The 25483-nt window shown below is 40.2% G+C and overlaps 1 pseudogene; it reads right to left on the reverse strand.

Annotated features, from left to right (window-relative positions):
• Positions 1-18851, reverse strand: part of LOC149173513 (serine hydroxymethyltransferase 3, chloroplastic-like) — a 29108-nt pseudogene extending 10257 nt beyond the window's left edge.
• Positions 18852-25483: the final 6632 nt, after the last annotated feature.

The raw sequence follows: 25483 nt of genomic DNA on the forward strand, positions 1-25483 counted from the left end.
TGCCTTATCCTTTTCTTTGTTGTTATTCTTTTCCAACGCTTAGAAAATGTATGGTTATGTAATCCACAAAAGGTACATGTTTTTCAATTCCATGTTTTGCGTTCATCATTAACAACATGATTATAATCGAAATGAACATTCGAATATAAAAATTGGTTATACCTTCCCTTGTTGTCTCTGGTGTCATTATGACGATGAGAGCTTGCCTCAGCTCTTCCCCTGCAATGGACACTGCCATGGGATGATGGGGATGTGTTCCCATCATTCCCTTTCCTCGACGATTTTGACGATGTCTCAGAAGCATATGACACCTTCGAGCATTCTCCTTCAGTGTATCCCAAGCCTACAAATTGAGGTCTCTGCACAACCTCCAATGGTTGAGCTATGCCTTGGTTATTAACACCAAGTTCTTTTTCCTCCTTGTACCTCATCTTGGTAAGGAGCCTCTTGTTTGTCCCTATAATTGGTATCTCCACATATCCAATAGAAATCATATTATGTGAAGATGAAACTGAAAGGAAATCAACATATTTTACCTCCTCTGTCGATTTTGAAAGAAATGATGAGGGTTGGTCATCATCTGTTGTTAGTGGTTCATTGTTTGTCTTGGTGAATTCCCCAACTTTTTTCCTGGCATACCCAAGTCCTGCCTGACAGGGTAATTCTTCTAATTTGATGGGGTTGACAATGTCTTGGCCATCAATACCCAAGCCTTTTCCTTCATACCCCATTTTCTTCAACATCTTTGATCCAATTCCTATGGCATGATTTTCAAAAGCAACAAAATCATCATCAAGAAACATACATGAATTCAGAGAACTACTTTTTACCTCACATAAGTCGCATTGTAGCTTTTCAAAGGCCTTGTCCTTTGCTTGCAACTGTCGTAGCAAACTATGTTTCTCCTCTTTCTCTTCATGTAGAATCATCTTCAATTCAACATTCTCTTTTTGAAGATTTTGGTTGTTGTGATTCAGTTCTTCCAGGGCCTCTTCCGTGGCTCACAACTGAAGCTGCAATAGCTCCTTTTCCTCTGTCTCTTTTTGTGGAGCTTCATACATTATTTCCACCCTTTGGGAAATTTTAAACATGGTCTTGTACATCACTTTTTCATCCTCTATTGCTACACGTTCCATTGTTCACGCTTGCAATTCACATCCACACTCAATCCAATGTCATTTAATAGTTTAGCGAGTCCGACAAAGGTGTAACTCAGTATCTTTTTCATGTTTAGAGAGTTTGAAAAAGACACGTAAAAGAAAACTGCACATGGTCCCTTTTCGTAAGTTTGTGTCTCTCGAGCCTGAAAAGGTATAAAACAATACTTGAGAGAACCGCTTGACCATTTCATTCAAGGAGTACTTTTTTCATAAATAGTGCATCCTAGCTCGAAAAGGGGTAAACTTATACTGGGTACACGACGTTTTGCATCCGTTAACGAGTTCGAAATGACAAGGGCTCAACTATCTTTTCGTTTTTAAAGGGTCGGAAATAGCTTGAAAGCGAACCCGCCATTTTATTCTCTTTTACGAGTCAAAAGGGAAAAACATTCGGCAATATTTTCATATGAGTTTAACTAGTCGAGAAAAGAGCTGAAATGTGACTCGTCATCATCGTCAAACATCCATCACCTATTGCTGCGCAAAAAAGGTAAAGTGCATTATCCAATTCTTGAAGCAAAATAGGTTAAAATATTTACCAAAACCCAATATTTTCATGAAAAACTGAATAAAAAGGGGAAAAGTAAATATATGTTTACCATTTACCATTTCACCTTGTTCTGAAGACTTTTTACTCACTTTTTCCCTAATTGTTCCGGAGCAGATTGCGGGAGATCCAAGAGGTCATTGCCGAGCCGATAGTTATAGGTAAGAGCCACAGCCCTGAACACCATTTTCATGTCTTTTATTCTTGCTTCTAACCATTTTTAGTTTTTTTAGGGAGGTTTTGTGAAAAGTTTTTCGCCCTCGGTTGGTGCGACTTCTAGGCACGGAATCGTGCCTACCGAGGGTAATTAACATAACCTATCGCATCGTCGGCGCAACTGTTTTTAAAACAAGTGAATAGGGGAAAACCCTATTTCCTTGCAAAATCACTGTTAAAACTTGAATTTTATGGGCCAAGCATGATTGTTGACTCAAATCTATGGCTTTTGCAGGAAAGAATCGTTGAAAATGGTGGACTGGAAAGAAAGGGAACATGAGGATGTGGACACCCAGGCACTGAATGATCCAAATTGCCTAGAAGCTTTAAGGGCTTGCGGGCTCCTCAAATTATTTCTCATGCCAGGGATGCGGGCCCAACCGAGTTGCTTCAGTACTTGATTAGTCTTTGGGACATAAATAGAGAAATATTTGTCATTGGTGACCAGGAGCTGGAGTTAGAAACTTCAGATATATATTTCATTACAAAACTATCCTGAAGAGGGGAACCAATCAACTTGTACAGGCCACGACCGATTGGGGCAAACATATCCTTGTTGCTCGCTGAACATTGCCCTAAGGCCCTAAAATCCAAGAGTGGGAAAATTGAGATTCCCACTATTTAGGATCTGACACTAAGAGTGCTTCTGTTGACCATCAACAGAGTGGCGGGGTCCCAAGCATTGCATGAAACCAACAAGTCTAAGTTCCTATATGCTATCAACTGCACATCACCTACGATCTTCAACTGGGCAGAGGCCATGAAGATCAACATAAAGCGCCAGCTGACCAAAGCTAAGGTAGGGAATCTGAAGCAATTTTGCTTTAGATTTGTACTCGTAACCTTTTTCTTGGAACGGGTGCCACTGTTCTAGTTCTAGCTGACTAAGGTGGATCATCCCATGCCATGCGACCCACGGATGGCCCGCTAGAGTTGTTTGATGCCCAAGATCACTGGGGGAGAGCACATGTCATACAAGCCTGCATTCTTTCATGGATACGATGACAGAAGATTGTTGTAGAGGACTAGCCATATAGTGGCACCGACTTCCGTGGAGATCCGGACATGCCGCTACCATATGGAGAGGATTTTGACGATGAAGGTAAATTTTATTTTATTTATTTATTTATTTTTAAGCTTTTTAAATTATTTTTGGTATATATGTGCTTATAACATTTCTCTTGTTAATGCAGACGTTGGACCAGAGTGGACCACTGGGATGTCCCCAATAGCCAGGCGTGTCATCCACCTGATTGATGTTGTCGCTCCTTATCAGGAGGGGAGCGACAACGAGGAGGAGATCACGAGGAACCTTGAGGGGTTGACTCATGGTATCCTAGAGTATGCTCAGGTGGGATACATTCCTCGCCAGTACCAAAGACACACGGTGGGAGTCTCGGATTGGATCCGCCAATTGCTAACTCATGTTGCACGAGCTGTATCATGCTACCACGATCACCATGCTGATTAGTTCCTAGGTCCAGCACCTACATTTTTTTTAGGCCTGCGTGCCATGGATATATGAGGCCTGTGAGCTGCCGATGTTATTTTGGACACGCATATTATTTTTTAGGGTTTTAATGTATCAAACATTATCACCATATATATGTATATGTGTATATATATATATATATATATATATATATATATATATATATATATATATATATATATATATATATATGTTGTATTTTCTTTCTTACTATGGTACAAATGGTTTGTTTTATCTTTTCACATGTTTCGTAAATGCCTATCCAACACATAATTAGCTAACACATCTGTCAATGTATTCATGCATCTTGGAATACGGAGATACATTCTCAATATTTGAGGGTTTCTGATGGAATATTTCCCATTGAGTTGAAGGACAACAAGTTGTGAATCCAGGTTGACAACCAACTCTCGAATGTCAAGAGCAATGGCTTCTGACAACAGTTCGATGACCACACTGTATTCACTAATGTTCTTAGTTGTACGACCTAAACAGATATCTTGAAGGTCAATCAACTCACTGTTAGGGTCATAAATAACCCATGCCACGGATGATAGGTTCTGGGTACTACTACAAGCACCATCAGCAAAATCGATGTGAGGAGTCGCAGACATCTGCAAAGCAAGGAAAGCATAGTAAACAGGAAAGTTGTTTGAAAACAAACACACCAAACCACACTGCACAAAAATGAATGACACTAATGTACACAAGTAACCATGCAAGATGACCTAATCATAGTACTTCTTGAGTTAAAGCCCATTTTGGGGCTTATCCAGAGGATTTCCTTCATAATCAATAAGCTCATAGGCCCCTTTTTGCAAAACACGTTTCATAATGTAGGGCCCATGCCACATGGGTTCGAACTTGCCTGCCCCCATATTATCATTAGCTTAGTTGTATAGTAAGACCAAATCACCCTTAGATAAAGCGCGAGGGGAGACCCACTGATCGAAATGGGATTTGACCCGTTTCTTTTGTGCTTCGATGGCCAAGGTGTTGGGTCTTGAAAATGTCATTCATTTCCATTACACTTTCACTATTATGTCCATTATATCACCTCAATTTCACTACTTTGTCACTACATTCATCCCACTTTCATTATCATTGGGCCACATTTATGTTTTTCCAAACTTTATTAATTCTTAGCCTTTTAAAGTGAATTTGTGGTTAAAAATTAGGAAATAATGTGCATATGCTTATACCTAACAAGTGGGTTGAGATTGTTGACATGTGTAGGTCAAAAGGAGGCTTCTAGAAGACCTTTATGTGGCACTCTAAGGCCAAATTCGAATTTGAGTGGAAAGAATCATGGGATCATGAGGATATGTGTCACATCTCCTAATTGTATTGAAACTCTAAGAAGACATGTGTCTTATCAGTTCCTATTTTGATTAGGACTCTAGAGGTAGAGGGAGAGATTCATGGACTCTCATTAATGAGATGGCTTCTCATCTTTTTGTATAAATAGGAGATCTCTCTCCTTCATTTGTTAGCTTGTTAGTCTTAGCTTAGCTTGGCTTTTAGTTCTTTAGCTTGGAGTTTGTAGTTCTTCCTTGATGGCTTTGGAAAGCTTTGGAGAGCTTTGTTGTACTTTGTAATTTTGAAGAATTTGAATAAAGCTTTGATGTTCTCAACATGGAAGGAGATGTGAAGTAGATGTCATGGAGCATATTAGAATGTAAGGTAGAGTATATTTTATTTTGTAATTTTGCTTTGATTTCATTCATGTATGTCATTTTATTGCTTTCAAGTTTGATAGTTTAGATTTTCCATTCATGCAATTTTAATTCATGCAAGTGTGTTCAACCGGTTGATTGTAGATTAGTTTTTCTTTACATGTTTTTGCATCAAATAGTGACATGAGATTTGCCTCTCTGCTGAACTTTTTCTTAAGCTTTTCAATTTCAGTTATGCTTTGATTTCAGTCTTATTTATTTGCTGTTGTTAGTTAGTTTAGATATCAAATTCTTCATGTCATTTGACGTTATCTCCAGAGCCATGGCTTAACCCCGAAAAGCTACTTGGCGAGCTATCAGATTATGAGTGAAGTGATTTGATTTTACTTTCATCTCTGCAATTAGATATCAAGTTCTTCATGTTATTGACGTTATCTCCAGAGCCATGGCTTAACCCCAAAAAGCTACTTGGCGAGCTATCGGATTATAAGTGAAGTGACTTGATTTTACTTTCATCTCTGCAATTAGATATCAGGTTCTTCATGTTATTGACGTTATCTCCAGAGCCATGGCTTAACCCCAAAAAGCTACTTGGCGAGCTATCGGATTATAAGTGAAGTGACTTGATTTTACTTTCATTTGCAAGTAGGTAATTTAGATATCAATTCTTCATGTTATTGACGTTATCTCCGGAGCCATGGCTTAACCTGGAAAAGCTACTTGGCGAGCTATCGGATTATAAATGAAGTAAATTGATCTTGCTTTTGTTAGTCTGCAATTTTTGGTTTGTTTGAGTGCAATAGTTTATATTTTATTTATGTAATTAGATGGGCAGCAGAGACAGTGATATCATGATCAGTATTTAATCTTTTGTTTGATTTAAGTAGCTGCATATTTACATTCCTGTTCAAGTATTAATAGCATGTTTTGAGATATTTTGAAGTGCTAAGTTTTGGAAGATACCATAAGGGACATAAACCTTGTCTTGAAATCTACATCCATACTTGACCTTTAAAAGTATTCTTAAGACCTTAGAATAGGATTTCCATTTGCGTTAAACACTTTAGGAAACCAACAAGAACAAAGCCCCAAAAAAACATAAACTATAAAACAACAAAGTAAGAAAAAGGTTAACTAAGAATATATGGCGAACCACACTTCATCAGTTTACGATACCCAGATTGATAATTTATGTAGAGCAATTTAAGACTTTAAATTGACTAGACACAAGGCAACGAGACAACGAGTCTCGCCCAGTCGTTCTAAATATAAGAGGCATTCCTCCTGAGGTGATGTTTCTAAGAGGAGTTCAAAAACTAACTTGAGTGAAGGACCATGGTGTGGGCACCCCTACATGGGACCACCCTCCATATAAACTCACCACCACTTCCACACTTAGCCATTTTCACGATGACTCTTTGTGCAGTCGTTTCACTCGTTTCCTTCGTTCAACCAGCTCGTCACACCATGTGGGCGCTCTTCGACTCGCCGGTTGAATTGCCCAGTTCGCCGCTCGCTCGTCGTGTGCCCTCGACCACTCTCTGCATCACACATTGACTCATGGGCCTTACATCCTACCCCACTTCAAGCCATTGTAGTGTTAAGGTCTCGGAATATGATGATATGTAATGTAATCAACATGTCTTTCTAGTTGACGAATACAGAGATAAATTCTCAATATCTGAGGGTTTCTGATGGAATATTGCCTGTTGAGTTGAGGGACGACAAGCTGTGAATCCAGGTTGACAACCAAGTCTCGAATGTCAAGAGCAATGGCTTCTGACAACAGTTCGATGACCGCAATATATTTAGCAATGTTATTAGTTGTATGACCTAAACAGATACCTTGAAGGTCAATCAACTCACCGTTAAGGTCATAAATAGCCCATGCCGCAGATGATAGATTCTGGGTACTACAGTAAGCACCATCAGCGAAACCGATGTGAGGAGTCGCAGACATCTGCAAAGCAAGGAAAACATAGTAAATAGGAAAGTTGTTTGAAAACTAACACACCAAACCACACAACACAAAAATGAATGACACGCTAATGTACACAAGTGACCATGCAAGATGACCTGAGAATAGTACTTCTTGAGGTAAATCCCATTCTGGGGCTTATCTAGAGGATTTCCTTCATAATCAATAAGCTCATAGGCCCCTTTTTGCAAAACACATTTCACAATGTAAGGCCCATGCCACATGGGTTCGAACTTGCCTGCCCCAGCTTATCATTAGCTTGGTCATATGGTAAGATCAAACCACCCTCAGAGAAAGCGCGAGGGGAGATCGACTGATCAAAATGGGATTTGACCCATTTCTTTTGTGCTTCGATGATCGAGGTAGCGAGACACGAGTCTCATCCAGTCGTTCTAAATATAAGAGGCGTTCCTCCTGAGGTGATGTTTCGGGGAGGAGTTCAACAACTAACTTGAGTGAAGGAATCTCGCATTCGATCAACAATGTTGCTTCCAGACCGTAGACTAGCTGGAATGGTGTGAAACCAGTTGCGTCTTTGGTCAAGGTTCGGTAAGGCCATAAAGCTGAAAAGAGCATGAGATTCCAATTTGACTTGTGCATCCTAATAGTACGTTGAAGCATGGTAACCAAAACCTTGTTCATGGCTTCAACTTTGCCATTGGCCTGAGGATAATATGGGGTCAAGCCATCGTGGCGCAAGCCCAATGCGGATGTCAGCTCAGCCATCATGTAATATCTGAAATGGGAGCCATGGTCTGTGACAATGGCTTGAGATACGCCAAACTTAGAAATAACATGGTTGAAAAGGAATTGAGCCACCATCTTACCGTCTGTAAAGTATGCAGGCATCGCTTCGGCCCATTTGGTGAAATAATCCATAGCGACAATAATGTAGCCATACCCCCCGGCCGAACGAGGGTTACAGGTCATATAATCGATGCCCCATTTGGAAAAAGGACCAACGGTAATGACAGGGTGTAGGTGAGCGGGTGGGGCACGCATCTTGTGTTTGTAAATTTGGCATTCATCACAGTTGCGAACAACAAGGATGCAGTCCTTGAAAATGGACGGCCAGAAATAACCAGCGCGAAGGATTTTTTAAGTAGTAATGTAGCTAGACATATGACCACCACATGCCCTGGAGTGGCAGTCATTGAGAACTCTTTCAACTTCCTTGATCGTAAGACATCGGCGAAGAACTGAATAGACAACGACACGGTATAAAGTATCGCCAATTATATGGTAGGGTTGGGAGTGATGTCGAATCCTTTGAAAATCATCCTTAGTCAACACGGACTGGAACGTGGACGTCTGGAGATACACAATGATATCATCGTACCATGGATCAAGGGTGCTAATTAGGAAGAGAATCTCGTCCAAAAGTTGTTGATTTGCACCAGTAAGGAGAGACTTAGAAGGAAGGGAACAAATCAATTCGACGAAAACGAGTGACTTCTTAGATTTGGTAGTAGTAAATACCAAATCAAATTCTTGCAGGATCACAATCCATTTAGAATATTTTCACCCCAGCAACTGACGAGTCAGGATGTAGGACATGGGGTTGCATTTAGAAATCACTGTAGTCATGTGCAAGAGGATGTAGTGTTGAAAGCGTTGAATAGCCTGGATGGTAGCCAAAGCCAACTTCTCGACATGGGCATAACACACTTCAGTGTCAAAGAGATTACGACTAAGGTAGTAGATAACATGTTCATTGCCTTCATCATCGTCTTGGACCAAGACCATAGCAATGGTGCTAGGGGCTACAGCTAGGTAGAGGAAGCAATCCCGATAATAATTCGGGGGATGCAACAGAGGAGCATTTACGAGGATGACCTTGAGATCATCAAAAGATTTTTGGGCCACCTCATCCCATACATAGGGCATTCCTTGCTTTAGCAATCGGGTAAATCTTGTAGCTAGCCCAGCATAATTGGGTATAAAACGACGGAGAAATTTGGCCTTTCCTTGCAAGCTCTGGAGTTGGTGTAATGAAGATGGAGGGGGAAAGTTTATAATAACCTTGAATTTAAGCGAATCAAGGTGAATACCATTCTTAGAAATGATAAAGCCAAGGAGTCGTCTAGATTCTACGCAGAAAACACATTTATGCAGATTTAACTGAATGTTATAGTGCCTACAGCGTATAAAAATCTGTCAAAGATGGTCTGTTTGATCTTGGCACTTACGAGAATGAGTGGGAAGGTCATCCAAGTAAGGCTGGACAATGTTACGAATATCATGAAATGCATAGGACATTGCCCGCTGAAACGTAGCTCCAACATTTTTAGGCTGAAAGGGAGTTTTTTGTATGTGAATGTACCCCATGGACAAATAAAAGCAGTCTTTTCTTGATCTGCTGGTGCAATGTTGATCTGGTTGTAACCTGAAAAACCATCCATAAAGGAAAAAATCTCGCTCCCGACACATTCATTAATGATTTGATCAATGAAGGGAGTAGGATAGTTATCTTTAGGACAAGCACGATTAAGATCTCAATAATCAATGCAAACGCGGATCATGCCTTGTTTTCTTGTCACCGGGACAATATTGGATATCCAATCTGTGAGAGGGATGGGATAGATGAACCTAGCATTGAGAAGTTTTTCAACTTCACCCTTGATAGCGGCGGCCTTCCTATGGTGCACTGGGCAGAGCCGTTGGCGAATGGGCTTCGCGTGCGAATAAATTGGTATTTCATGCACAACAATGTTAGGATCAATGCCAGGCATTTCTTCGTAGGACCACACAAACATATCACGAAATTCCTGAAACAAACGAGTATAAGTCTTAATCTCATCGAGAGAACAAGATACCCCAATATGAACATGTTGAATGATACCAGGCTTGAATGAAATATCAATCAGCATCGTTTGGGTAATATTACCCAAATTTCCTTCCGACCATACTTCATGAGTCGTGATTGGTGGCGGAAGTGGGAGGGAAAGAAATGGAGAAGAGGGCTCTTCGAAAGCGGTAGACATGACCACTAGATGAGGTAGGAATTATGAGCAATGATGAGTATTGGTCCAAGGCGGTTACTTGAGAGACATGACTTCCATGATACCTTCATCAGCAAGGAAGGTCTCGGCTAAGGGATCAAGTGAATCCAAAGTGCCAAGCCACAGGGATTAAGAGTATGTATCGAGAGAGGTCTTCGAAACAGAAGGATCAGAGGATACAAAACTCGAAGCCGAAACGATTTCCGCGTAATTGACTTCGGCGAGACTAAGCGGCATAATATCACCCCAAGTATCAACAATATCTGGTGAAGGTATGACCCAAGGATCAGATTTGACCTAGACCATGTTGACAGAGGCAACATGATGAGGTGGGAGTGGAAAAATTCCCATTAAGGCAGAATCTTTAAAAAGACCTGCCCCCACACTCTCATAGGGAGCATTAGTGTGCTTGACGTACGAAACATTGCCATTCGAAGAGGAAGAGGCAAAGAAAGACAGTTGGTCGACAGTGATGATCTTCCCTTGATGGGGAAAACGAATCACGCGAAAGAGGGAGGAGGCTACAACATGCATAGCATGGGTCCAACTCCAGTCGAGTAGAAGATTGTAATTGAGATTGGCATCAAAAATCTATACCTCCACTTGCACTGTCTTGCCTTCCAGAGTAATGACAGGTTAGGTAAGACACCAAAGGGTCGCGAATCGTGCCCATTGAAAGCTTCCAAAGTGTTCGGAGATTGGTTCAAAGCAGGAGAACCAATAGCCTTCCAGCATGCGATTGACATGATGCAGGTGGAAGCACCTTCATCGATGACATTCCTGTGGATGGTCTTCTCATTGATGATTACCTGAATGAGAAAGGAAATTTGATGAGGGAGACACAAAACATGGTTCTCTAGATCGAAACATATCAAATTGGAATCGGTGGGATCGATACCCCCGATAGCTAACAACAAATATTTCCGCTGTGATGGGCAGCTTTGGAGCACCTCGAGAGCCGACATAGCTGACGACGCCTGAGCCAAATCCTCAACAATATTATAGTGCTGAGCGACTCAGGCGTTATGATTGTACGAGGATTTCCGTAACACTCGAGAGGGTGGCCGTATAGCGGAATCAGGTTTAGGGCGCTTGATATGAATAGGGCCGGAACTCGAGGCAGAAGAAGAAGGGGTGGCTTCTTTCTCTTTCCTAGCTGTTGGAGCAAAAGTTTGGTAATATTTCGATCTAGTAGCCACATTAATAGGAGTACTCATCATGAACACTTGAGATCCAGAGGAAGCAGATGATTGAGGTTGGTCTACCATTTGGGTCTGCTGATACGGAAAGGGCTCTTTGAGGACAACGGGGGTCCCTTTAAGCAAACGACTGACTTCGGATCGTCGGGGAAAATCCTTAGTGTAGTGATATTCCTCGCAAATGAGGCAGGGATACTTACTAGCATACAATTTTGGAGGACCCTATTTTGGGGCATCGTCTTTACCCTTGCCTTTGCCTTTCTTCTTACCTTTTGATCATTTGTCCGTTGCGGTAGACTGGACAACGTTGACCTCTAAGGTTTTACCAGGGCCAGGTGGATTCTGGGAAGAACTATTAGAAGCAGCATTCGAGACCGACTTCTATTTGGAAGAATATTTAGCAAGGGTATGGGATACTGAACCAATAAATCCATTGACAGGAGGTACAACTTGTGACTTTGATGTCGTGGGATCAGATGATGGCCGTGGAGCATCCGGTAATAACTCATACAAAGTGCCAGACAGAGAGTAGAGTAGATCTAAATACTGGGCACAAGAGATGGCTTGCTCTTCAGTAACGCATCAACCCATAGCTATATCACAAGAAATTGGGGCCACAAATGATTTAGTGAACTATTCAGTGAGAAAATGATCAGCAATCTCAAATTTGATCAGGCGACATCTATGTCTCCATTCATGGATGTGACCGGAGATGTGTGTCGCAGTATCTTGCTTAAGCGATGTGATCAAATAGGTGCCAGTTTCATAGCAAACCGGTTGCTAAAAATGCGCGAGGAAAGCCATGGCTAAAGAGTTAAAGTCATGGTAAGTACTTTGAGGAAGCTCGATGTACCACTTGGTTGCAGTGCCTGTGAGGGTTCATTGGAAAAGACAGAGATGAATGGAATCATCAATGTAAGAGTTCGAAGAGCACCAAAGGTGATATGTCATCACATGGGCTTGAGGATCTTCTTTTGCTTTCTGATCAAACTTTGGACAATCACTTGGTATCTTGGACGGCACCAGAGGCCAGTATGGAAAATAAAGGATTGGATCATTTGTAAGGCGAGATACATCTAGCAACTTGAGCGTGGCCAAGAATGGCAATTGAGTATTAAAAGGCATAGGAGGTCGGTAAGCGAGTCTGAACGAAGGAGCCCATCCCTGCTGGTAAGGATTTTGGCTCCATAGTGGGGGATTTTGGCCATATGGCATCTGATGCTGCCCCCATTGCGGGTTACCTTAACCATAGGGAGGATTTTGACCTTGAATACCTTGGAACTATCTGACCATAGGTTGTTGGTAAGCAATGTACAAGTTAAAAGGCTATTGAGCCTATTGACCTTGGACATATGGATATTGGACCTGTTGTTCTTAGACATACGGGTGGTGAACCTGTTGTCCCTGAACAAGAGGATTTTGGACATGGTGTCCTTAGGCATAAGGTTGATACACTTGTTGCCCCTGGACATAGGGATTTTGTACCTGTTGTCCTTGACCAAAAGGATTTTGAACCTGTTGACCTAGGGCGTTAGGGTTTTTCACCTGATGCCCTTGGCCATAAGGATTCTAAACCTGTTGACCAAGGACATTAGGATTTTTGGCCTGCTGTTGCAGGACTTAACCCTGGCCTTGCCCTTGCAAGGGTTGACCCTGTTGATATGTATACAAGGGTTGCTGCTGCCCGGGTTGGTTTTGCTATTGCAAAATTTGTCCCTCGGGTTGCAGAGGTTGGCCTTGTGAGGACATGGGCTGGGAGGTTTGCGGAGCATATTTCATTTGCTACTGCACGGTTTGTTGCCACTGTTGCAAGGGTTGACCCTGCAATTGTTGCAGTTGACCTTGCTGCAGGATCATTTTCCCTTGTTGTTGCGCGGATAGCCCTTACTGCAACAAAGGTTGCCCTTGTGGTAGAAAAGGTTGTCCTTATTGTTGTAGAGGATGTCCTTGCTGTTGCAAGGGTACTTGAACAGTGCCCGGAAAATTTCTGAACTGAATCTGGCCATAGCCACCCTGGAAAGTGGATGAGCCAGGTTGAATGTACTGCTTAGACTGAAGGGTGTAAGGTTGATTAACCATTCCTTGAGAACCATATGGAATGTAAGGAGTCTGGTATTGGACCTGACCCTCATAGGGCTGTTGATACTGGACATTGCTCGACCCAAACAGATCAACAAGGTTCAAAATAATGCGAGATGAAGGCTGGTTCATAACAAGCATGTGAGCTTGTGAGGCATTCACATTGGTCGCGCCTGACACCATAGAAACATTCAGGTTTTTCCCCCTAAGTGATGGCACAGCTTGGCCACTAACCAGAGCGATGGAGGAGCTGACAAAGACATTCCTTGAAACTGTCGGTTGAACTGGACTGGTGATTGGGACTCACGATACAAGGGGGTTTAGAATGGTGGGTTGCACCAGGACTGAGGTAACAGCCTGTTGCAAAGTTGTGTTCGTAATGAACGGACCTGAAGTAGGCATGGTGCCTGACGCCCAAATAGGGTTATGGTAAAGTGATGAGTTACTAGGTGTACCTGAAACCAACTATGCCAAAGACACATAGTTGGGTGGCAAATTGGTGGGAATACCCCCTGTATAGCGGAAACCTTCGAGAGGAAAAGGATGTTCTTCCTCCTCAATAGTGTGTGGAGTAGAAACTTCTTACTCCTCTGGAGAGGTGACTGGAGCATCGCCTTCAGGTTCCATATCTGAGAACAAACGAAGTCGAATGGCCGAAGAAGTACGAGGGGATAATTCCAAAAGGATCACCCGACTGGTCGTACGGACTGTAAGGATGCTGTGGTGATATCACAATAGGGTTAAACAGAGGATTCAGAGGGTAGATAACCAGTCCAAGCTGACTATCAGTGGTCGGCGAATTCTCAGGAGTTTGAACGGGATTTTCCGGAAATTTCGGGCCAAGATCAGCAGTGATCCAGTATCAAAAGTAGGCGGAGGACGAGATGACAAAGGTTGAATGCTCAAAACAATTCCGAGTTCAACACCTTGGTCCTTGAGTGACTCTAGTAACTCAGGAAATGGCTCCTCAGGAAATCTTTCAGACGGAGGAGAGGAAGAGGAACTAGGTGAACCAGATGGTTCAGCCACGATGACCTTGTCTTAGTTAACAGAAAAGAGACAAATAAACTTCAAGGCTTTAAAATGTTCTTTAAGGGAAACTCACGATTTGGTCTCAGAAAAGACTAATAGGATGTTATCGGATCGTGGGAAATCAATTATTAAGACGCATAAAAAGACTAGTGCTCTTTCATTTTTTAAGAGTCGAGAAAGAAACAAAGATGACTCTATCACTTTCGATTGGAAACGAGCTCGCAACGACAAGTGCTCGAATGATATTTTAAGTTTAATGAGTCAAAAAGATCAAATTACTGCTTTGGATGATCTAGGTAAACAAGATTACTAGGAAACCATGAACTGCAGAATACCTCTCGACGAACCGAGAAGTACGAACAGGTTATCTCCCCAAATGTTGTGTTCGGTGTATCATGTTTGCAAGGCAGCCGACTCGGCTTCCAAAGGATAAAGAATTGCAGCCTAGAGGGGCCTCTCGTCATATACTCGATGGTACGGGGAGCACAAATCCGTACTAGCATTGTCTAATGCCGAAGTTAATGACAACTGTTAGGTTTAAAGACGTCGGAACGCGTCTCTAGCCTAGACCTTCTAGATATGGTTGTTAAATGTCAAATGCGCCTTAGGTTAATTGAATTCATTTTAAAGTTTATCTTGAGTTATGTTTCAATTTTCATGCCTTAGCGATGCAACTCGAAAAACCTGAAATGCAACTAAATGAGACAAGACCCTTTCAATTCGATGAATTGCCTACACTAGAGAGGGTAGAAACTACACAATCAAATGCAAACAACCAAGCAACTGAAAGCAAAATGATCTTTCACTACTTCACTTTTTGAAAAAATAAACTAATGAATAATGCATTCCAATTCCTAATTTCCTGACGCACATTTCTAACAGTCCTTTTAAAATAAAATAAAAAGAGTTTTTTCCTTTTTCCAAATTTTAATGCAATCCTAGTCTCTAATGATGCTAATTATCATAGCACAATGATGCAACAAATTAGAATTTCACTCAATACTTCAATGAATTTTTTTTTGAGACAATGAGCTCTTCAAGCAAATGAAAACACAAAAAGAGAGACTCATTCAGACTAATGAAGCATCAAATTTACCAACAACAAGACAAGCAATGTAATCCATGCCGGAAAAGAAACGTTTAAACGAGAAAACGAAAACTTTTCAAACTCGTGTAATGGAGGTCAAATTCGTAAAAGGACCGCAAACGAAAGGCAAGGAGTAAGTACACCAACAACTCGACTCACTGAGTTCACAATCAGCTAAATGGATACAATCTAGATGCCCTAGTGTCACTGACCATCCAACGACTCAAGAAATCAAGCAGAAGGATAAGAAACCAACAAGCAAACAAAACCAAACGAAAAGCAGCTTTCTGGTAAGGGAGAAAACAGTCTAAAAGGCTTACGGGGTCAAAATCATGAGAGAAGAACACATTGGCCAAGATTGGGGACAAACCCTAATATTCACTTATAGGCATCAACGCCACTGCCTAACTGACAACAAGCGCCAGAGGCTAGTCAGCACGGTTGTTTCTCAGTATATCGCGCTGATCGGCGCGACTATCAGCGGATTAAGCACGCTGATCGAGGCAGCCAAGAAAAAAAATTGAAACAGGCACTAGATCTACTACTATGAATTTCAAACTCAAGCCGGTAAGCAGGAGAAAAGAAACAAAACGAAAGGGAAAAAGTGGAACTAGGAAAGTTCACATGAAATCATGAAATCTCAAATAAGACAGACAAAAGGATGACTTCCCCAGTGGAGTTTCCAATTTATGGTGAAGTAAAATTATAAGTGCGGACACAAACAAATTCCATTAGCCCGATAATGGGTCTAGCCACAACTGATATATTCTGTGGAAGATTTCCTTAGGTTAGAACCAATTAAGAGGGCATACCTCTTAGTACGCTTATCTTGTTTGATGATGTCCTTGCTTGCTTGCTCCAGCTATCTCTTGTATCCTTCTTCAAACACCTGAAACAAGTAAAAAACAACAAACAACGACCGTGATAATAGACAAATTGTAGTTCAACCTACTTAACAAGTCAAGAAACATTAAGCCATGAATATGTAAGATGACAAATCACGTAGGAAATCAATCAATAGTTTCATGTATATTGAATCAAGAAGAGATTACAACCATTGTCTTGACGTTGTCATTCTCCTCTGACAAAACCAGGTTCCCACACACTTCTGCTAGCATTCCATGATGACCTCAATAATAATAGTTTTAAGGCTCTTCCCTTTAGGCTTCACACTAAAGCAAATTCACACTTCTCCCTCACACAACTAGATAGCTACATCTATGAATAGCTTGTTGTTTACTCCAAACTTAATTAGCACTAGCACACCAATATTAACACTAGCTTGCACTTGGGAAAAAGGGAGGTTTATATAGGATGAATGGATGGGAGATGGATCCTCTTCTCATGGGAGAAGGTCTTATCCCTTGAGGTAGTTCCATCATTATAGGGGAAAGGAGCCCAAACTGACATCCTCAACCCCATCTAGCCAAACCATTTACCAGACTTCCGTTACGAAGCTTCTAGAGCTGGAATCTTCGGCTCTTTATTTAAAAAACTTTCCATAAGAGGACCGACAGGATTGGAACAAAGCTTAGTCACTCTAGTTGGTGCTAGGGACAATGTTAATCCCTGCATATCGACGCGAGGGGGACAAGGGCCATTAGCGTTGGTCTTGTAAATTGGGCAAAACAGAATTTTCTGGGGAAATGGCGCAAAAGGGACTTTTTCTGCTCATGAAGAGGGACACAATGGGAGTTTCTTCATGAAGGGTAAGCATGTAGGGTTCACTATAGAGGTCCTCCAGGATCAAGGAATGGCGAGTACAGGGACAATGACAAAATGTTGTGTAACACTTCCCCAAAAGATTGGTCAATATTTGTCAATCATGTAACTACTTCCCTCCTAATTATTATTAGACTGGCAATGCAAGTGGACTGATCTAGACGGTATGAAATTGATTCAAAGTAAATTGATGTAGCAGATACTCTCTTTTTTGATGTCATGAATCCATGAGACAGATGCCCTCCATGTGGTAAGTCCACACCCTAAATGTTGCAAAGCAATTTTTCACATGTTACATGCCCAAATAGGAATGACAATCTCATCAAAGGAGGTTCGTAGTTCACAACCATACACACCTAATGTGATCATGTGGTTGGAGGAGAGATGTATAAACAACAAAATTAGTTGTGGATCCAAATAATACTTAAACATTAACACCCCATGTACTGTTGTCAAGATGGAATGCTTCTAGGGCCCTCTACTGGAAAAGCCTCTCACTTTGGTCATTGAATTCATTGCCAACATAGTATATGCATGGCATAAATCCCAACCCAACATAATAGTCAATAAATATAGAAAAGTGTCCAAAAACCGTATCCTTCATTGTGATAACAGATACTCATGCAACAACTACAGGTTTCAATGTTATAACACTGAACCCATAAACCATTACACACATGTCAAACATTCAAACTAAAAAGTACAGGTCCAAAAGCTAAGAGAAACTGATTTTAACAAGAAAAAAAAGACCAAGTGGCAAGAAGAAACTGCCAAGCAACTCAAACACAATCACAATCATGACGGTGTCGTTCTTCACATTCAAAGTTATAACTTTAGGCACTTACCTCTTACCAGGGAGTCCTTCTGAATACTTGTTCGTTAGACATGATCCAAAAACTTCCATCACCACCTGGGATGTTAAATTCTCAGAAGCAATAAGTTCCAAGCCTCTGAATTGTTGTTTCTTTTCTTGCTCAATTTTTGCATTCATTTCAGGATCAAGCTCACTCATAGGAGGATCTACACTATGCTTTCCCTCTGCATGGAGTAATTTACAAACTAGCTAAAGAAATCACAATAAATTTAGTACCCTAAGTAACTGAGGCACGGTTTGACAGGAGCATTAATTGTATTAATGAGGTCTACAATTTCTGTTTGCTGGCATCCCAGGGGAATCCAGATCAAGAACAAAGTCTTTATCAAGCCATTCACTAACCATTAACTCAACAAAGCTATAAATAAAACTGAGTTATTTGACATAGCTCATTAAATGAAGATAAGAAGCTTATTTGCAGCAGCTCAATTCACAAATGAATCTTTTAAGCACCTCTAACTTAAACTAGAGTCAACTATGATCTGAGCTTTCTTCACTTGGTCTTAAAATGGTAGGATGATCAAGGATGTCACACATGCTATCTATACATGCAACAATTTCAACCAAAAATAAATACACAAATAAATAAATCATAGCTTAAATGGAAAACAACATGCACACCTGGGAAGTTGCAGGGTTGCGTTGGCACGGACGCCAAAGGATTTCCCATTATCAATCTTGTTGTGATACAAAAAGGTTTATATGATGGGCACAACCTCAAACCTCCTAGTTTTCTGCCTTTCTCTTGGCCAGGAACCCCCAAAACTAGTTGTGAAGGTTTGGGCATCAAATTTCCAATTTACTTCAAAGTATATTGACCCAACAAGCCCATCTCTACTGCTCCACTGCCCATTATGACCTACAATGAATATGTTTGCACCTGAAACAAGAGTTGTCCTATGTACCCACTTCAAAAAGTGAAAAATAATCAAATATTTTGAGACCTCCGAATCTAGATTTTGATGTGTTGCAGATAATTCTCTGTCAGAGGCAGACATGAAAGACACCAAAAGAAGCAAAAACTCGAATTTTCCTCCTTCACGTTGCTGACTTAGGTTCGAATTGCAGATAATATACAAAACAAGAATATCACACATGCAGGAGCAACTAACTTGGGTTCGAATCGCAGAGAATATATAGAACAAGAATATCACACATGCAGGAGCATCTCTAGGACATAAAATTAGTGAGACAAGGACCCCTACACACAACTCAATAATGAGGAGGACTGTAGTATGAAGATACAAATTTATATAAGTGAATAAACAGAAAACCCTTGAATTCAACCCTACCCTTGATTTCCAAGAATGGTAGAGGGTGAAATAGCCCCTACCCTGTGTCATTCCTGGAAATCGGGCGATTAGAAGCAAATCTGACATGAAATCGGGGCAATTGAAGCAAATATGCCTGGCAAACTAGGCGAATCTAGGCTTGAAGGTTTATTTGCGACTTTTTCTCATTGGCTAAAATATAATAAATATTTATTTTTAAATAATTTTTCGGCTAATTATAGAAAATGGGTGTAATATAAAAAAAATTGCCCCTCCAAAATACAAAACCCCTTAAATTTCACCCATGGGCTAATATTCGCCCCTAAAATTTTCTATGGTTGTTGTGAAGAAAAATCACAATAAATGAGAGTTAAAAGCAAATCAAATTATAGCTGATGGTTTACAAGATAATTTACTTGCATGTGTTGGAAACTTGAGAAGGTATAAGGACATGTATGATAAGGCAATTGGCATGTATGAATTCAATAATTTGAATGAAATCATCTCCCTGAAAGATCAACTCAAAGACACCAAGATGAAAAAAGGAGAGTCTGTGCAATCCTACATAATGAGGATATCTTATCTTAGAGATAATTACAAAGAGTTGGGGAATCTGGGATCGTTACTCTAAGAGGTCTCCGTCCTATTTGGGAAACATTCATTACTAATATAAGCAACAACAATGTCCTCCCATCATTCGATGAAATTTTTGGAAAGCTCACTCAAGAAGAATCAATGATAATATCAAGGGGACGGATTCAAAAGCATGGAGAAGGAGCGCTCACTGTATTCATCACTCATGATAAAAAGAAGAATAAAGGGACAGGAGGTCCATCAAATTCAAGAAAGCCTCCTCCTCGAAATTCAAATAGAAGAAATTCATACATGCACATCGAATGCTACAATTGCCATAAGGGCATTGTAGAGCCTCTATTCTACACCTACTTGTCTACCATTTTCCTCAGTTCTTCCTTATCTTTCCTTCACTTTTGCCTCATTTTCACCATAAAACCTCTCAGATCATTACATTAGGTGTCAATAAGCATGATCAAGCAAGTTTTGCTAATGGATGACTATTTGTTTAGATTTTGACTTACTTGCAGGAATCCCGCAGCTATCTGAAGATCCTGCAGCCTTTTTGTTAAACACAATGATCCACGTGTCGGTTTGCTAGATGAGCCACATGGGCACTCAGGTATCAACGTGCTCGAGGTTCCTGTCCCATTGTTCCAGCCATCCACGTCATCTTCACCCATGGTCAAAGCTGGTTAAGTTACGGTCAACTCAAGGCTGTTTAAACGGTGATTGAGAGCTGCTTGGTCACGTCATCTTAAATGGTGATTTGTCCATGTTCTACAGGTGGCAGGGGACGCAATCCAACATGGGATTTATTATCCATGACGACAGAACCACTAAACTCGTCCACGCAGCCGTGATGTGTCAAGGGACCATAAATACGCATGACTGTTTATTGTTTTTCTGTTAATTAGCTGTACGAGTAGGCTATCTTAGAAACTCCTATAAATTGCTGCGTCTGCGTACGCTCAAAGAACTTTTTATTAGTTGTAATTTTCTGAACTTGTGTGGAATTTAAGAGCTTTGTGAACTCTGTTTTCTAGTGCTATTCCAGCACTCTGTTTTGTATACTTTTTGCAAATGGAGGAATAGACATAGCACCGTTTTGAAGTTTCCAGATCTCTGAGTTTTCTTGTGGCTGAATGAACAGAGGGCCCCTGCTCATCTCAGCCTTTGTAAAGTATTTTATGTGCAGTATTTCGTTATTTTCTTATTTATTTCCTTAAGCATGTATAGTTTCATTTACTTGTTTTCCTTTCTTTCAAGCTGATCAGTGTTATTTCTTTGCAGGTTTCTTTTAGCCCGGGATTTATTTTTATATGTGTGTGTTTGCTTTACAAGCTAATGGTATTTGAAGTTGACAATTCAAGTGCTGCCTTTGTCTTTATAGTTGATTTTTAATCTTATTTCTCAAAGAGCTGTTAACATACATGAATGATCTTCATCATAAACTATTATCTTTTAAGATCAGAATATCACTAATTTGCAGCTAGTTTGAGTGCTTTTTGGACTGTTCTTTCACTACTTTCTATCCGTGCTTTACACAGTACATGTGCTTTGAAGCATCGAGTTAGAAAGAGCAAACCATTACCACTAGTCTTTAAAGTAGAAGTTTTGATTTTAAGTGCTTATTAGACTATTTTCTCACTACTTTCTAATCATACTTTGCATAGTACATATGGCTGAAGTAGAGAATTAGAAATAGCAAATCATTATCATTAGTCTTTCAAGCATATTTTTCTCACTTTTCTAATTCCACTTAAGCTACTTTCTATCCGTGCTTTACACAGTACATGTGCTTTGAAGCATCGAGTTAGAGAGAGATAATCTTTATTCTTGGGTTTTAAAAGTGACTCTCTTTTCTTTTATTAGCAGCAACTTGAACGGTGTCTAGTGCCATTGGTAGTAGTCATTTGCTTTCAAGTTTATTTCAAGTCATTTCAGTTCACTTATTCTTTTCAAGCATTTCCTTTCAAGCAAATAGTTAAAGATCACTCAACACACACTTTCACTCATTTAGGATTCACTCTACACACACACCATCACTCACTTGTTTATAAATTCTCACTCCATCTTAGGAACATAATTAACCACAACAACACCCCCAACGATAAGAAAAACTCTAAGAGGTTACTTAAGTACATATAGTACACCCTCACTTCATCAGCTTACGAGCCCCGGGTTGACAATAAATACTAGCAATTTAGATAACACTAAATTGACTAAACAGGCATTATGCTCGAGATTGCCTCGAGAAGAACAATGACCACACTACAATACTAGGAACAACAACAACAAGTTCAATGATCAAAGAAGGAGAGATGATTGAAGGAATGATCACAATGGAAGATGTGCTCCAAGTGATCATCAAGAAGATCGTTCTCCACAAAAGAAGTCAAAATTATCCAAGTATGAAAGGAATGTTGTGAATCAATCTGAATATATTCTTATTTTTTCCCTTACTAGTTCATCTCCTCGGGATTCGTAGGATAGTTGGTTGGTTGATAGTGGGGCCACTCATCACTTTTATGGTTATAAGGAAGTTATCTCTAATTTGGTAGAGAGGGAGTCAAATTTGAAAATTATCCTTGGAGACAACTCCACTGATCCTGTTAAAAGTTTTGGGTCCGTCAAATTTCATTTGAACTATGGGGAATCTATTTTGCTCCATTATGTGATTTATGTGTCGGGATTGAAGAAGAATTTGGTATCAATATCCGCTTTGGAAAACAAAGGGATGAGGGTTTCATTCATCAAGGGAAAGGCTCTTACTTAGATTGTTGATCACCCATGAGAGATGAATTCACATTGGGATCAAGATATGAAGGATTCTATAGGGTTACTGGAAGACCACTTTTAGCACTGGTCCATGATACTAATAATCTAAGCGAGATATGGCATCGAATATTGGCATGTCTACATTATGATGCTCTTCCAAAATTGGAGGAAATGGTCTAAGTGATTCCCAAGGTTCAAGCCCATCATGATGGAGTATGTCCAAGTTGTGCCAGTGGAAAGAAGACACGGGGACCATTCCCCTCTAGTGAGAACAAGAAAAATGACATCCTCCATCTTATCCATTCTGATATATGTGGTCTAATGTCATGCATTCTATTGGTGTCCATCTCTACTACACAACCTTCATTAATGACTTCTCAAAGAAAGACATGGATATGTTATTTGAAGCACAAGGATGAAGCCTTCGAAATGTTCAAGGAGTTCAAAGCTTTCATCGAAAATCAAACAAGGAAGAAAATCAAAATATTCAGGTCTGACAATGGTGGAGAGTACACATCAAAGGAGTTCATTAACTTTTGCAAGAAGGAAGGTATCAAGAAAGAGACAATTTTTCCCTATACTCCCAAATAAAATGGAGTGGCTAAAAGAAAGAACATGTCCATTATAGAAGCTGCATGTGCCATGCACCATGATGAAAAGCTTCAGAAGTTCCTTTGGGGAGAAGCAACAAATGTTGTCATATATGTTCAAAACAGGGTGCCTAGTCAAGCATTGGACAACAAGACTCCCAAAGAAGTATACATGTGTCAAGCCCGATTTTGGTCATCTTTGAATATTTGGATTCCCCCTATATTTTCATGTGTCGAAGGACAAGAGAAACAAGTTGGAAGCCTTAGGAAGAAAATGTATGTTTGTTGGATATTGTGAAAATTCTAAAGCATTTAGAATATATATTCATTGTCAAAGGAAGGTTGAAATTAGAAAGGATGTTACATTTGATGAAGATGTCGCCCTTGGAAAAGCAAGGGACCTTCCTGATCCTCCTCTTCGTAAGGAGAATGATGATGTGGATATTTTAGATGGTCCTTTCGTGCCAAAATCTAAGACAAATATTGTTGATGATCCCTATGGATCCCATGGATCCCCTAGATCCTCCCGCCAGGAAGAGGCCACTTTGGCTTCAAGACACATTACATGATGATGAGAGATGAGCTCATGTTCGAAGATCATTTAGAGAAAGGAAGAAGCCATGCAGGTACTAGGGATATGTTGCAACCATGAGCACTATGATTCAAGTCAAACCTCCCACATTCGAATAAGTCATGAAGGAACAAGTTTGGAAAGATGTTATGACCGAAGAATATGAATCAAACATGAAGAATGACGTATGGGATGTTGTGTCGAGACCAAAGGGGAAATTCATGGTGACTTCAAAGTGGCTATTCAAGATCAAGCATGGAGTTGATGGTAGCATTGAAAAATATAAAGCAAGGTTTGTGGCCCGAGCTTTCTCCCAGAAAGAGGGAGAATATTATGATGATATGTTTTCATCCCTGGCTCAATATATGACCATTCGTTTGATAGTTTCCCTTGCCACAAGTCAAGTATGGACCCTACATCAGACGGATGTGAAGACTGCATTCCTTCATGACATGTTATAAGAAGAAGTGTACATTGAGCAGCCACAAGTATTTTAAGTAGAGGATCGAAAGATACATCTTTGCAGGTTGAAGAAGGTATTATATGGTTTGAAGCAATCCCCCAGAGCATGGTACGCCAACATTGATAATTATTTGGTGAAGTTGGGATTCAAAAAAATAAATGTCGATCCCAACCTATTCAAGGTAGTCCAAGGCATTTCGTTGATTTTGGTTTTATATGATTACGATCTATTTTTTATAGGTAGCGATCCTCTGATGATCGAATGAAAGAGGGAGATAGCCTCTGAATTCAAGATGAAGGACCTTGGACTCATACACTACTTTCTAGGCCTTGAGGTGTGGCAAAGGCCCAGTGAGATTTTCCTTTCACAACGAAAATATGTTGTGAAATTATTGGAAAGATTTGGAATGATAGAATGCAAGTCCCTACCCACACCTATGGAAATTAATGTCAAGAATGTAACATCCCTGGTCAAAAATCCGAGTAATAAAGTTAATAAAGGAAAAAATAATAACCATGTTCATGGGACATGTATTACAAGTTGAATGTTGGGTAAAAACATAGTGATGAGGATCACTTGTGATTAATTTATGGTTATGGAAATTGGCAAAGGCTTTGGAAAGGCAAAGTTGCATTAATTAGCATTTTATTTATGAAAATAATGGAAAATAGGGGAAAAGGAAGGTGAAAGGTCATCTTTGCATGTGAGGAGGAAAATGAAGGAAAACAATGGAAAATTGAATAAAGTAAAGGCCTCATTAATAAAAAGGCTTATAAGTATCAGTTTGTAGCTTTTTGTCAGTTCAGTTTTGGAGCTCTCATTTTCTACTCTCTCTCTCTCATACTCTTGGACACTTAGAGTTTGATCCAGTGCAGCAAGAAATCTATGACTATGTGGAGTCATTGCAACAAAGAGCGCAACAGAAGGTAAATCTCTCCTCTCATAATCAAGGGAATGTATTTAGTGAAATGTTATGAAACCAGCTCATAAAAAGATAGAAAATATCGATCAATACCTTAGAATTTAGCCTCTTCGAGGGGGCAACCTCCTTTACATTACACAAATGAACAATTCTTGGATGATACAAATGACAAGACCTCCTTTCTATATATAGGAGTCGAAGGGGTCATAATATAATCAGAGCTAACATAACAATAATAATGTAAGGGC

This window comes from Pinus tabuliformis, chromosome 4_2, assembly GCF_031772625.1.
Source record: "Pinus tabuliformis cultivar Carrire ecotype Pingquan chromosome 4_2, CPIR1, whole genome shotgun sequence".
NCBI classification, from domain to species: domain Eukaryota; kingdom Viridiplantae; phylum Streptophyta; class Pinopsida; order Pinales; family Pinaceae; genus Pinus; species Pinus tabuliformis.